Source organism: Electrophorus electricus, unplaced genomic scaffold (genome assembly GCF_041902795.1).
Source record: "Electrophorus electricus isolate QZ-2024a unplaced genomic scaffold, ASM4190279v1 Scaffold27, whole genome shotgun sequence".
In the NCBI taxonomy this organism is placed as follows: Eukaryota; Metazoa; Chordata; class Actinopteri; order Gymnotiformes; family Gymnotidae; genus Electrophorus; species Electrophorus electricus.
Window position 1 is genome coordinate 4,503,873 of NW_027658550.1, and position 14,310 is coordinate 4,518,182.

The following is a 14,310-nucleotide window of genomic DNA, read 5'->3' on the forward strand; positions in this document are numbered from 1 at the left end:
CAGGAGAAGGTGAGACCAGACCTAGAAGGAGAACCAATTCCAGGAGCAGGGAACATGTTCACCGATGGATGTGGATTTAGAGGACCATACGGGGATATAAAAGCAGGGTGTGCAGTGGTGGCAGAAACACAGGGAGAAGTAGATGAATTTTGGACGGTGAAAGCAGAAAGGCTGAAAGGTTAGCAATCAGCACAGCGAGCTGAGGTAATGGCAGTAGTGGAGGCCTTGAAGTTAGCAAAGGGCAAGGAAGTGAATATTTATACTGACTCTGCTTACACGGTAGGGGCAGCACATGTGGAGCTAAGACAATGGATGAGAGCAGGGTTTAGGACAGCGGGAAACAAACCAATTAAACATGAGGCAGAAATGAGGGAGCTGGCAAAGGCCTTGCAGGGACCAGAAAGAGTAGCTATCATAAAGTGCAGGGGACATGTAGAGTATGTCAACAGTACAATCCCAAACCTACAATTAAGGTGGCACCCTGTAAGTATCCGTTGTCATTAACACCAGGGGAAGAGATAGTAAATGACTACACAGACATGGTGGACTCAGCACAGGGGTACACGTACGTATTGATGCGCGTAGACAACTACACAGGGTGGACGGAAGCGTGGCCAACAAAACGGGAAGACAGTGCTTCAGTGGTAAAGTTCCTGGTGAACCAGTACATTCCTCACCATGGGTTTCCGAGAAAGGTGAGATCAGATAATGGCACTCATTTTACAGCGCGCAATTTGCAGGAGTTAGAGAAAATGCTGGGTCTGAAACATTCATTTGGGGCAGTGTATCATCCTCAGTCTCAAGGTAAGGTGGAAAGGATGAATCTAAATGTGAAAAACAAAGTGGCCAAAATCTGTGCACAGACAAAATTAAATTGGGTTGACGCCTTCCCTTTGGCATTAATGCAAATGAGATGTTCAGTAAATGCAACAACTGGTTTTACCCCTTTTGAATTGCAGACAGGTCGAGGATTTCCAGGACCCCTCGGACCCTTAACAATAAATGAGAAAACAAAAACATCTCACACACACATCATACTTTAATGAATTGCAAAGTATCGTTTCAGCTTTCTCCACGCAGGAGGGGGACCGGACGGGGAGCAGACAGAGAAAATGGAGTGAGCCGAGGTGGACAGGTCCATTCCAGGTGACAGAAAGAACCAGCCACGCCGTAGGCCTGAAGGGTAAAGGGGAAACATGGTTTCATCTGAGCCAGTGCGCCGCCACAGTGTCACGGCAGAGGAGTCTGCAAGAGACAGCAAGGGACCTTTCTGAAACATCACCTAACTCACCTGACCCGGACGGGTCAGGTGTTCACTCCCACACAGAAGGGGCAGAATAATCCCCGGGAGCAAAAGGGTGAAGGTAGTCCACCCTTAGACCCCGAAGTAAGAAGAACAGAACACCAGTGATGACTTCTGGACAATTGTGTTGTTTGATTATTTGTTGGTGTATTGTGTTGTGTGTTTCCATTTACAGTTTGGTCACGCTTGGGTTAAATAATAGCATGGCAGTAGGAAAGGATTAAAACATTAAGAACAAGACGGTGAAGCAGAATGGGGGTAGAGATTGGTGGATGTGTAGCATGTGCAGCCACAAGACCCAGACTTATAACAACCCCGGCACCCCTATTCCCACAAAAAGACCCCAAGGGTTATGTGTGCATGATTGGCCTGACTAAGGAAAGAAACCCTAAGAATTGTGACACTTTGAGCGTTATTTTCCCCCCCATCAGTAACAGAACCAGAACAGGACTATTTTCACCCAAAAAGGGGGAGGGGAACTACACTTGCTTCGTTAGAAGTTCAAGCACACCTCAAGTACGCTTGGGGCACATCCCGGCGGTGTAACCGCACAGTCACTGGGAACGAGTCTGTGGGTTCATGGGCACGAGCAGGATTGTATGATTATTGTGGAAGGATGACTTTGGTTGTTAACATGCCAGAGAACTCGGAGGGGACATGCGCCATGGTCAGGTTAGCAGCTCCTTTATTACTGATAGGCAAAAAACTACACAGGGACCCGGTAACTGATGCAGCAAGACAGAAGCGAAAGGCAAACCATTTTGATTTAACAAGGAATACCCCCACATACATAGATGCAATAGAAATACCTCGTGGAGTTCCGGACAGGTATAAGTTAGCAGACCAGATAGCAGGGGGATTTGAGAATATTCCGATACTTTCCGCATTATTCCCCATTACTCCAAATAAAAATGTGGATCGGATTAACTATGTACATTATAATGTCCTCAGGCTAGCCAACCTGACTAGGGATGCAGTGCAAGGACTTAGAGATCAGCTGGGACCAACCTCACTGATAGCGGTGCAAAATTGTATGGCATTAGATATGTTGTTGGCGGAAAAGGGGGGCGTCTGCGCTATGCTTGAGGATATGTGTTGTACATTCATTCCTAATAATACCGCTCCGGATGGGTCAGTTAGTAGAGCATTGGATGGTTTGAAGACCCTATCAGAGGAAATGCATGAGAATTCAGGCATAAACAACCAGTTGGAATCCTGGATGGTGAGCCGGTTCGGTCAGTGGAAAGACTTAATTGTGTCATTGATGGTTTCATTAGCCACATTCACGGGAATTGCTGTGACATGCGGGTGCTGCTGTATTCCATGTATTAGGGCGTTAATGGTTAGACTAATCTCAGCTATGATAGAAAGGAAAGATGTGCATGAGGGTACCACGATGATGCCACTGATACAGGGGGAAAGGGACGTAGAGACAGGAGATGCCAGAATAAAGGAGTGTGATTGGTGATCTCTTTGTAGAGATCAAAAGGGGGAATTGTGGGGTTTCAGAAATTAAATGAATGCTAAGCTTACACTAGTAGAGAATAATGCGCAGAATGGAATAGGACTAATCCTTGAATAAATAAAATAATTACTGTATGTCCAGACATAACAGGAAATGCCCTAGACGTGCATATGTGTGATTATGCAAGAAGACACGTGTACGAGACGGTCAAACAGAGGTGACGGCTGAGATGGAAAAACACAAAAGCAGAAGTGTCACAAGGCGAGAGAAATATAAGTCTGTCTGTTGCAAAGTTATGCTTTAGATCTCACTCGCACTGTGTTGTGAAGTGACATCTCCAGAGCTCTGCATTAATAAAAGGCCACAGGGTAACGCATTGGTTCCTGTCTCTTCTTTCCTGCATCAACGGACACGACATTAACTAATGATATAACAGAATCTGGCCCTTAGCTATTTTATTAGCTTTTTATCAGGGCACGCTTAGTAAAACGTCACATCACTACATCAACCTTTTAAAAAAATTAACAGGCAATCAAATTATTTTGGCTATACTAAAACCTGTCCTGGAGCAATGCCTAGCTAGCTGGATAGCTAACACTAACATGCAAGACTGAGTTTGTTTTGCAGAAGTAGCAGACGCTAAATAGCTGCCTTGTAAAAGAGGTTTGCATTGGGGACTGTTTGTATTTGATGTATGCACGTTAGGTATTATTGCATAACGCTATTTGTGATGTATTTTTGTTTTTCAATCAGTCACATTCCGAGCCAAACTTCTCTTAGCTATCTTGTATCAGTGGAGAACTACTTTTGATGGCATTGTTACTAGCTAACTGTTAGCTAGCAAGGTAACAAGGTAACTCTTTTCAAACAACAAAAAGAAAAAACACTTTACTGTGATTAACAACTATGAATTTACTAAGTTGTGATTGTTTCATAGAAGGTCTGATTAGCTAGCCTAGCTAAAGCTATGTTTGATACGTTTTGATACGTCTAACGACACTGGCATTTTTGGACAAGAGTAGCTTTATAGTTGCTTAGCTAATGTCACAGAATTAAAAGTAGAATCAGAAGGAAATGTTGAATATTGTGTCATTGCACCAGCCATGAGGCATTAAAGTGTCTGGACAAGAACATAGCTAGCTAGCTAACTGGCTTAGATCACTACTGCAGCTCTCACACCTCCGTTTATTACATCATAATAGGTAATGTGGACTTTTTAAGGACCATTGTTGCGTCTGATAACCCGTTCAGAAAAGGTGTTCTTCAGCTGAATGAACAGATACTGAAACGAACACTAAGGAGATCATCCAACATTGAACATATTTCACTAGACACACTAGTGGAAGAGCTGCTGAGGTTCCTGAGCCATGAATTTCCGGCCTACAGCATCTACTCTGGACAGGTATGTCACCGCCTTGCACCAGGATGCAGAGATCCATGAGCATGACTGAGATGTAATTATAACTATATACACCTCATTAGTCTGATGCTAATGAGCACACATGCACACCTGCTGTCCAGTTCTTTAACATCCATATCCATCACCTTGATTTATCTTAGTTAGTTGCTGCTGAAGCTCTGTCTCTCTTTCTCTCTTTCCCCATGCCTCCTTCTCTTCCTGTAGGAGTGTGGATACACCACTGGCGTTGTTGCCTGATGCACCTCCTTTGGAAGAGGACACGGTCCACTGTCAGAACTGGCAGGAGACAGTGGAGCCGCACACACTCGCCTCTCTCGGCTCCCGGGAGATCGAACGGCAGGCTGTCATATATGGTAAAACAGCAAATGTGGTGCACAGCAACTGACTATAAAAGACAACTCCCAGTACACAGTTAACATGTAAAATGAAAAAAAATTATTTACTGATCTAACTTAAACTAAATAGCTACTAAATCTTTTGAACATACAGTATTCTATTTATTATGCACATATGGTAATTCTATCCTGACTCATGAACATGTGGAATTCTGAATTGTGTAACGTTTGTAAGAAATTGTAGTGACTTTGCTATATCCTCTTCCTCAGAGCTGTTCACAACGGAAGCGTCTCACCTGCGGACTCTCAGGGTTCTCGATCAGGTGTTCTTCCAGAAGATGAGGAACCTTTTGACCGTCGAAGAACTTTCCTGTATCTTCCCCAACCTGCCCCAGGTCTACAGTCTTCATGGTCAGTCTCTCTGTGTGCGCGTGTGTGTGCGTGCGTGCAAATCCGCTCCATTTGTCTTAGTGTGTTTTCAAACCTAAATTTCTGAAGCCTACTTGGTGTCTAAATCATAATCAAGATTAAAGAAGTGTAAAAGCCACCCAAACTGGGAATTTAATGACAGAACAATATCAGCTATTGGCACCATGCCATTACTGTGAGCAGGTATGGACTGGAGGCTGTACATGTTGTTTCTGCGGTGGCCTTCATGACACAAGTAGAGTTTTGTTGCCCACTGACACAACTTTCTAACAAACCACATACACACTGGCTCGCTTAAACAGATTCTGTTTTGTGGTGTTGCATTTGTGTTTCAGCGAATCTGTGTGAGTCCATGAAGAGGCTGAGGGACTCTCCTATAGTTCAAGGCATAGGAGACATCATGGTGTCTAGAGTGAGAGCTGGCTAGTGTTACTCCCTTTCTAGTTCACATCATCTTTTGGTGCTGTCTAAAATGAAGTGGTTGTTCTGTGTAGTGTGGGATATACTTGTTGCTTTACTTGATATGTCAGTAGCTAATGTGTTTGTGTGTGTGCGTGTTAGTTTGAAGACGCTGCAGGAGAGGAGTTCCAGGAGCAGGTGTCTCACCTGTGCAGTCAGCAGAGTCAGGCACTGGAGCTCATTAAAAATAAACGCAAAGACCCGCGTTTCGCGCACCTTATACAGGTAACACTTTTTAGAGGTATAAAGCCTTTGGACAAACCTACAAACACTAGAGCTTCTGCCATATTTGTTAGTGGGCTGGGTTGTGAATTGGTTGACCCATATTTTGAATTGGAGACTATCCAGTCTTTTATATTTGACTTTTATTGCAGCACATAACTTCTAGTGATGCTGTTTTAGGTATAAATTGGTGTTGCAGTCAACAGAATCCACATTTGGACTTAGATGTCCTTGGCTCATTCGTGTGTGTGTGTGTGTGTGTGTTAGGAATGTGAAGCCAGCCCTCACTGCCGCCGACTACAGTTAAAGGACCTTCTAGTGTCTGAGATGCAGAGACTCACCAAATACCCCTTGCTGCTGGATAACATCATCAGACACACAGAAGGCATGTATAGAAACACTCACATACAATGTATTGAACCATGAAAACACTTCAGTATACACACACATACCAGCTTACCAAGGAGGCAAGCACACACACCCTTTCTCCTGGATTAACACTAGTATGTGCCCCCACAACAGCTGGTTCTCCAGACCTGCAGCCATTGCTGAGGGCACAGGCGTGCTGCCGTGGGATACTACGAGCTGTCAATGAGGTCGTCAGGGAGACGGAGCACCGGCGACAGCTCAGCCGTTATCAGCACAGGCTAGACTTGTCCCCTCTGGAGAGGCAGGCCAGTCCTGTCGCTGCTCAGTTCAAGGTACGGCCTTACTATGTATCCACCATCTGCCTTCCAAACAGCTTCTCTGGTCTTGGAGCACCTGATCCAGAGTATGAATTATTAACTATATTCTTTTTCTATGTAGAATCTGGACCTGACCACTAAAAAACTGATCCACGAAGGACCGTTGACTTGGAAAGTTAACAAAGATAAAGCTATAGGTAAGAGATCATCACAGCTGAACAAATCACTGTTAACTCTGGGGAATGCAGCTATTGAGAGCATGGTGCTATGCTGACTTGGAGTTATTTGGTTCCCTGCTACCTCACACATGACATGGTCTGAATAACTGTGTGTGTGTGTGTGTGTGTGTGTGTGTGTACACCTGCATCTGCCTGTATGTTCATACGTGTGTATACACATGTTTCAAGGACTTTTAATGTGAATGGATGCTTTCAATGATCTGTGTGCAAGCTTGCATACATTTTTGTTTTTCCTCTTGCAAATGATTACTTGACAGGTCCATTCTCACTCTGTGTGTGTGTGTGTGTGTGTGTGTGTGTGTGTGTGTGTGTGTGTGTGTGTGTGTTCCAGACATTCATGCTCTGCTTCTCTCAGACATGTTGGTGCTACTCCAAAGGGGTTCAGGTGACCGTTTGATCTTGCGATGTCCAGCGCGCTCACTGGGTGGGGTTTGGGGTAGGAACACGGACCTCAAAACCCCCTTTTGCCCCGTTGTTCGCTTGGATTCATCTCTTGTCAGATCTGTGGCTACAGGTATATTTGTAGTTATTCTTACAGCTATGAATAGCCAGAATAGATGAATGGGTCTGGAATAACTATGTCTTTATTTTATTTTTAAAAAATTAAGAAGCCAGTTAGAAATTGCATGTGGGTTAGTTTGAATACATTGTTTGACAACCTGCTCTTCTCTATCAGATAACAAGGCCTTGTATGTGATCAGTACATCAGAGAGACAGATATACGAGCTGGTGGCTGGGACTTCCTCTGAGAAAAACACGTGAGTTTGTTTTTTTGTCTCTCTCTGACCCACCATCTTCTCATCAAGGTCAACCAGTCAGCACTGCTGTGTCTGTTTTGTGATAACATTTATGGTGTCAGGCCATTTATGTTCAGATGATTTTAACAACATTGTGCTGTTGTAGAAATTGGGACCTGATGGCTTTAGCGATGTTTCCACAGATGGAAGAACCTGTTAGAAAAGACCATCTCCTCGGCCTCTGGAGGCAGTGAAGCCACCAAGCAAGGATCAACAGCTATCCCAACTGACCAATCAGAAGCCTACATGCATACTGGTGGGCAGGGTTATGTGGGAGGACGAGCTAAAATGGCTGATGCTGCTCTTCAAGATGGTAAGAATTTGTTACACTCCGTTACACAGTCATTGTTGCACTATGATAGTTAAACAGTATATTTCTGGTGGTGGTGGTGGTGTTTTTATAAATAGAATTTTAGCAGGCTCAGATATTTACCAACTTTTTTGCACCCTTTGTGTTCTGCCAGTCAGGACACTAAGACTGTTGATCCTTGGATCCTTGGATCCTTTAGAGGCTGCCAGTCAGAAGCAGAAAGTGACATCATTGTCCTCACAGCAAGAAGGGCAGGAGATGCCTTGCCAGTCACCAAAAGGCCGTTCACACCTGGAGATGCTGAGGCATGAAACGAGGCCCTGCCAATCACGAGCAAGCATACGGCAGCGCATGATAAAAAATGTGGATGGAATCTTTCAATCAATGAAGGGGCTGATGAAAAACCTGCATCAGCTTAGGGTAAAGTGGATATATTACTCACGCTCTCTCAAACACACACACACACACACACACACACACACACTATCATTGCAGCTAGCTAGCACTTTCATGTTATGTTTTAAAAGAATGGCTTTGTGCACTTGTGAGATCCTGGTTAACTCCTTGTTTTCATTTTCATAGGAGATTGAAGCACTGTAGACTGCTCACAATGGTGAGAAAAAAGTCACCTGTCAGTCAGTTCAGATGACACCATCCATGGGTCTTCCTCCATTATCAGGACACCATCTATTTATCTTGGGTCGAGCGATGGTAAGTGTGTCAAAGAAGCCATTTATAAATACTGGGGCTAAACCTGTTTAATGCTGTACCACAATTCTTTTTGATTGTACCAAACAAAAAGATCTAGTCTGGAATCACTAGAATAATTTGGGGTTGAGTTTAAATGGAGCACACAGTTGAATATTAAAACATCACCGCAGATCTTGGGTCTTGCTATTGCCAGACTGAAAACTGGCCTTCAAACCTGTAGCAATTCCCAATTTTAACTTTAAGAATTTTATGTATTTATTTGAATAATGTTTAGTATTGATTTTGGAGTTGATGTAATTATGTTGCTTATGGTGTACTACCCCTGCAGACTGTGGCAATTGTATGGTCATCTTTCCAACCTGTTTAGGTAACGAAGAAGGGCCAACAGAACCAGTTCAGCCCAAGATCCATTCTACAGGATTTTGATTTATTACACGAGACATTGTAAAGAGTTTTACTTACACATTTGAAACATGAACACACACATACTAAGGGTGTGGCATTCCTGCCATTTCATACATCCTGTGTAGCTCTTTACTAGAATCCCAGCATGCCTTTCTCCTGGGAGAAACCTGCAAATATTGTATTGTCTGCAACTGAGAAGAGAGACAGGACAGACGAACCTTCAGCTCATGCACCGAGTTGGAATAAAAAGCATTCAAATGAAAGTCCAGATATGTGAGGTGTTTTTTTTTTTATTAGGTAAAGCTAAAGTTGGAACAAGGGAACTGAGGTGACAGTTTAAAAAAAAAAATTAGTCAATGAAGATGAAGAAATGGAACTAAAATGAGACTGAAAATGTATGGCTGAGGAAATGAATCTGCCCATTAAAGGGACCCCCCCCCAAGCACTTTACCCAATACATGTATGTTAATACTCACTCACGTCATCAGTGACAAACTGGCAACCCAACAGGTGCCATTTTGCTCGAGGACCCATAATCAGCCCATGTCAACTTGACCCAAGATTGTGGCTCTCTTCGCCTTATGGAATGTGTGGATGGGTGACTTAAACAAATTCAGGTTCTTTTTCACTGGGACCCCTGCAAGACACATGGGCTCCAAGAGAGTATTTTGCATTAATATCATCATATGTCTATGTTGTATCCTTTATTTTATAAATTAACACTATGCGAGAGCAAAGAATAAAGAGTGTGGAAGGAGTTTATTTTATTTCTTTAAGCGTTCTACAGAATAGAAAATAAAGGTTTGGCCTCTCTTTACGCACAATGGATAAGGCAGGGCGTACTGGGATTGCCATTGTGTTGTGGCAAGACATCATCTTCACTGCTCATTACTGTATACTTATTTGTGCAGCCCTGTTCTGGACTGACTCCTGTCAACATTGCAGGGAACAAAAAGGAACATATTTGTTGTCTGATATCATGTCATTACCTATGAAGGGGCACCTTCTGTGTAGTGTAAATACTGTGAAGCTCGTCCCTCACCTCTTGAAATGGCTCAGTGATGCCAGGGTTGGTTTTTGACACATATGAAAGGATTTATACTTTGATCTGTTAAGATGTTAGTAGAAGTGGCTCCTTTACACTGACTCCAGTTTGGCCTTTGTTGTATAATGGCTAATGTTATGGTTCAAAAAAGAATGAAATTGTCCAAGATCAGTGTTAAGGACCAGGTTCTACCTTAATCTAGCTGCATCTGGATGCTAATAGCCTAATGCTAGATTATGCCATCACATTTCCCTTTTATAAACTAACCTGTGAAAGGGAGAAGGAAGAATGGCCCTCTATCCTGTGTGGCTTTCCCACTCCCATGTGTTGGGACTGTTTTGAGGGTCGTTGGTGTAATTGGATTTTGGGGTGAATGTGGACCGGGCTTTGACAATTGACAAAATGTATAGAGCGGCTGGTCCATTTTTGGCTTTGTATGCAAGCATCAAGATTTCAAATCTGATGTGGTCAGTTACTTCATACTGCCAATGAAGTGAGCGCAGCAGTGGAGTGACATATGAATTTAGGAAGATTGAAGACCAGTGATGCAGCTGCATTATGGACAAGCTGTAGAGGGCTGATGGCTCTTAGAGGAAGACCAGCAAGTAGCGAGTTGCAGTAGCTTAGCTTTGAGATTACAAAAGACTGCACAATTACCTGGGCAGCTTCCTGTGAAAGAAAGGGCCGAATCCTTCGTATGCTACAAAGGAGAAATCTGCAAGACCAGGTCAGATTTGAAATATGAGTAGAGAATGACAACTGGTTGTCCAAAGTTATGCCCAGGCTACGAGCAGCTTCAGATAGTGATACCAGGGAGTTCTCGATGTACATAAGCTCGGCTTTACTGGGGTTGAGCCTCAAGTGGTGGCTGTCATCCATGACACAATGTCAGTCAAGCATGCTGAGATAAGTCTGGAGACCTGCGTATCGGAGGGTGGGAAAGAAAGAAATAATTGGGTGTCATCAGCATAGCAGTGGTAGGAAAAGCCATGAGAAGATATTACATCACCAAGAGAACAGGTATACAAAGAGAAGAGGGCCTAATACTGAGCCCTGGGGGACACCAGAGGAGAGTCTACATGGATTGGAAGTGGATCCTTTCCATGTTACCTGATAGGACTGAAAAAACTGGAATCAGATTGTGAGCTAAGAAAGGGAGAGAGAGACAAGTACTCATGCATGTGAGCACACAGCTAGACAACATGGAAAAAAGACACCCAACATGCACCCAACATGCAGCAGGAGTGGCTAAAGCCATACAGAAAACAGCGCATCTGGTAATGGGACATCCAATCACGGTACTAACCACACACAGTGTAATAGCATACGTGAACTCACAAGCCTTCGCCTTGACAGCACTAAGGCAACAGAGGATCAGCAAAATTTTGGAAGCACCACACATCACGTACACGCATGAACGAATCAACATGGCAGACATGATGGGAGGAGAAGAGCCTCATCAGTGCGAACAGGAAGTCAAAAAGCAGGAGAAGGTGAGACCAGACCTAGAAGGAGAACCAATTCCAGGAGCAGGGAACATGTTCACCGATGGATGTGGATTTAGAGGACCATACGGGGATATAAAAGCAGGGTGTGCAGTGGTGGCAGAAACACAGGGAGAAGTAGATGAATTTTGGACGGTGAAAGCAGAAAGGCTGAAAGGTTAGCAATCAGCACAGCGAGCTGAGGTAATGGCAGTAGTGGAGGCCTTGAAGTTAGCAAAGGGCAAGGAAGTGAATATTTATACTGACTCTGCTTACACGGTAGGGGCAGCACATGTGGAGCTAAGACAATGGATGAGAGCAGGGTTTAGGACAGCGGGAAACAAACCAATTAAACATGAGGCAGAAATGAGGGAGCTGGCAAAGGCCTTGCAGGGACCAGAAAGAGTAGCTATCATAAAGTGCAGGGGACATGTAGAGTATGTCAACAGTACAATCCCAAACCTACAATTAAGGTGGCACCCTGTAAGTATCCGTTGTCATTAACACCAGGGGAAGAGATAGTAAATGACTACACAGACATGGTGGACTCAGCACAGGGGTACACGTACGTATTGATGCGCGTAGACAACTACACAGGGTGGACGGAAGCGTGGCCAACAAAACGGGAAGACAGTGCTTCAGTGGTAAAGTTCCTGGTGAACCAGTACATTCCTCACCATGGGTTTCCGAGAAAGGTGAGATCAGATAATGGCACTCATTTTACAGCGCGCAATTTGCAGGAGTTAGAGAAAATGCTGGGTCTGAAACATTCATTTGGGGCAGTGTATCATCCTCAGTCTCAAGGTAAGGTGGAAAGGATGAATCTAAATGTGAAAAACAAAGTGGCCAAAATCTGTGCACAGACAAAATTAAATTGGGTTGACGCCTTCCCTTTGGCATTAATGCAAATGAGATGTTCAGTAAATGCAACCACTGGTTTTACCCCTTTTGAATTGCAGACAGGTCGAGGATTTCCAGGACCCCACGGACCCTTAACAATAAATGAGAAAACAAAAACATCTCACACACACATCATACTTTAATGAATTGCAAAGTATCGTTTCAGCTTTCTCCACGCAGGAGGGGGACCGGACGGGGAGCAGACAGAGAAAATGGAGTGAGCCGAGGTGGACAGGTCCATTCCAGGTGACAGAAAGAACCAGCCACGCCGTAGGCCTGAAGGGTAAAGGGGAAACATGGTTTCATCTGAGCCAGTGCGCCGCCACAGTGTCACGGCAGAGGAGTCTGCAAGAGACAGCAATGGACCTTTCTGAAACATCACCTAACTCACCTGACCCGGACGGGTCAGGTGTTCACTCCCACACAGAAGGGGCAGAATAATCCCCGGGAGCAAAAGGGTGAAGGTAGTCCACCCTTAGACCCTGAAGTAAGAAGAACAGAACACCAGTGATGACTTCTGGACAATTGTGTTGTTTGATTATTTGTTGGTGTATTGTGTTGTGTGTTTCCATTTACAGTTTGGTCACGCTTGGGTTAAATAATAGCATGGCAGTAGGAAAGGATTAAAACATTAAGAACAAGACGGTGAAGCAGAATGGGGGTAGAGATTGGTGGATGTGTAGCATGTGCAGCCACAAGACCCAGACTTATAACAACCCCGGCACCCCTATTCCCACAAAAAGACCCCAAGGGTTATGTGTGCATGATTGGCCTGACTAAGGAAAGAAACCCTAAGAATTGTGACACTTTGAGCGTTATTTTCCCCCCCATCAGTAACAGAACCAGAACAGGACTATTTTCACCCAAAAAGGGGGAGGGGAACTACACTTGCTTCGTTAGAAGTTCAAGCACACCTCAAGTACGCTTGGGGCACATCCCGGCGGTGTAACCACACAGTCACTGGGAACGAGTCTGTGGGTTCATGGGCACGAGCAGGATTGTATGATTATTGTGGAAGGATGACTTTGGTTGTTAACATGCCAGAGAACTCGGAGGGGACATGCGCCATGGTCAGGTTAGCAGCTCCTTTATTACTGATAGGCAAAAAACTACACAGGGACCCGGTAACTGATGCAGCAAGACAGAAGCGAAAGGCAAACCATTTTGATTTAACAAGGAATACCCCCACATACATAGATGCAATAGAAATACCTCGTGGAGTTCCGGACAGGTATAAGTTAGCAGACCAGATAGCAGGGGGATTTGAGAATATTCCGATACTTTCCGCATTATTCCCCATTACTCCAAATAAAAATATGGATCGGATTAACTATGTACATTATAATGTCCTCAGGCTAGCCAACCTGACTAGGGATGCAGTGCAAGGACTTAGAGATCAGCTGGGACCAACCTCACTGATAGCGGTGCAAAATTGTATGGCATTAGATATGTTGTTGGCGGAAAAGGGGGGCGTCTGCGCTATGCTTGAGGATATGTGTTGTACATTCATTCCTAATAATACCGCTCCGGATGGGTCAGTTAGTAGAGCATTGGATGGTTTGAAGACCCTATCAGAGGAAATGCATGAGAATTCAGGCATAAACAACCAGTTGGAATCCTGGATGGTGAGCCGGTTCGGTCAGTGGAAAGACTTAATTGTGTCATTGATGGTTTCATTAGCCACATTCACGGGAATTGCTGTGACATGCGGGTGCTGCTGTATTCCATGTATTAGGGCATTAATGGTTAGACTAATCTCAGCTATGATAGAAAGGAAAGATGTGCATGAGGGTACCACGATGATGCCACTGATACAGGGGGAAAGGGACGTAGAGACAGGAGATGCCAGAATAAAGGAGTGTGATTGGTGATCTCTTTGTAGAGATCAAAAGGGGGAATTGTGGGGTTTCAGAAATTAAATGAATGCTAAGCTTACACTAGTAGAGAATAATGCGCAGAATGGAATAGGACTAATCCTTGAATAAATAAAATAATTACTGTATGTCCAGACATAACAGGAAATGCCCTAGACGTGCATATGTGTGATTATGCAAGAAGACACGTGTACGAGACGGTCAAACAGAGGTGACGGCTGAGATG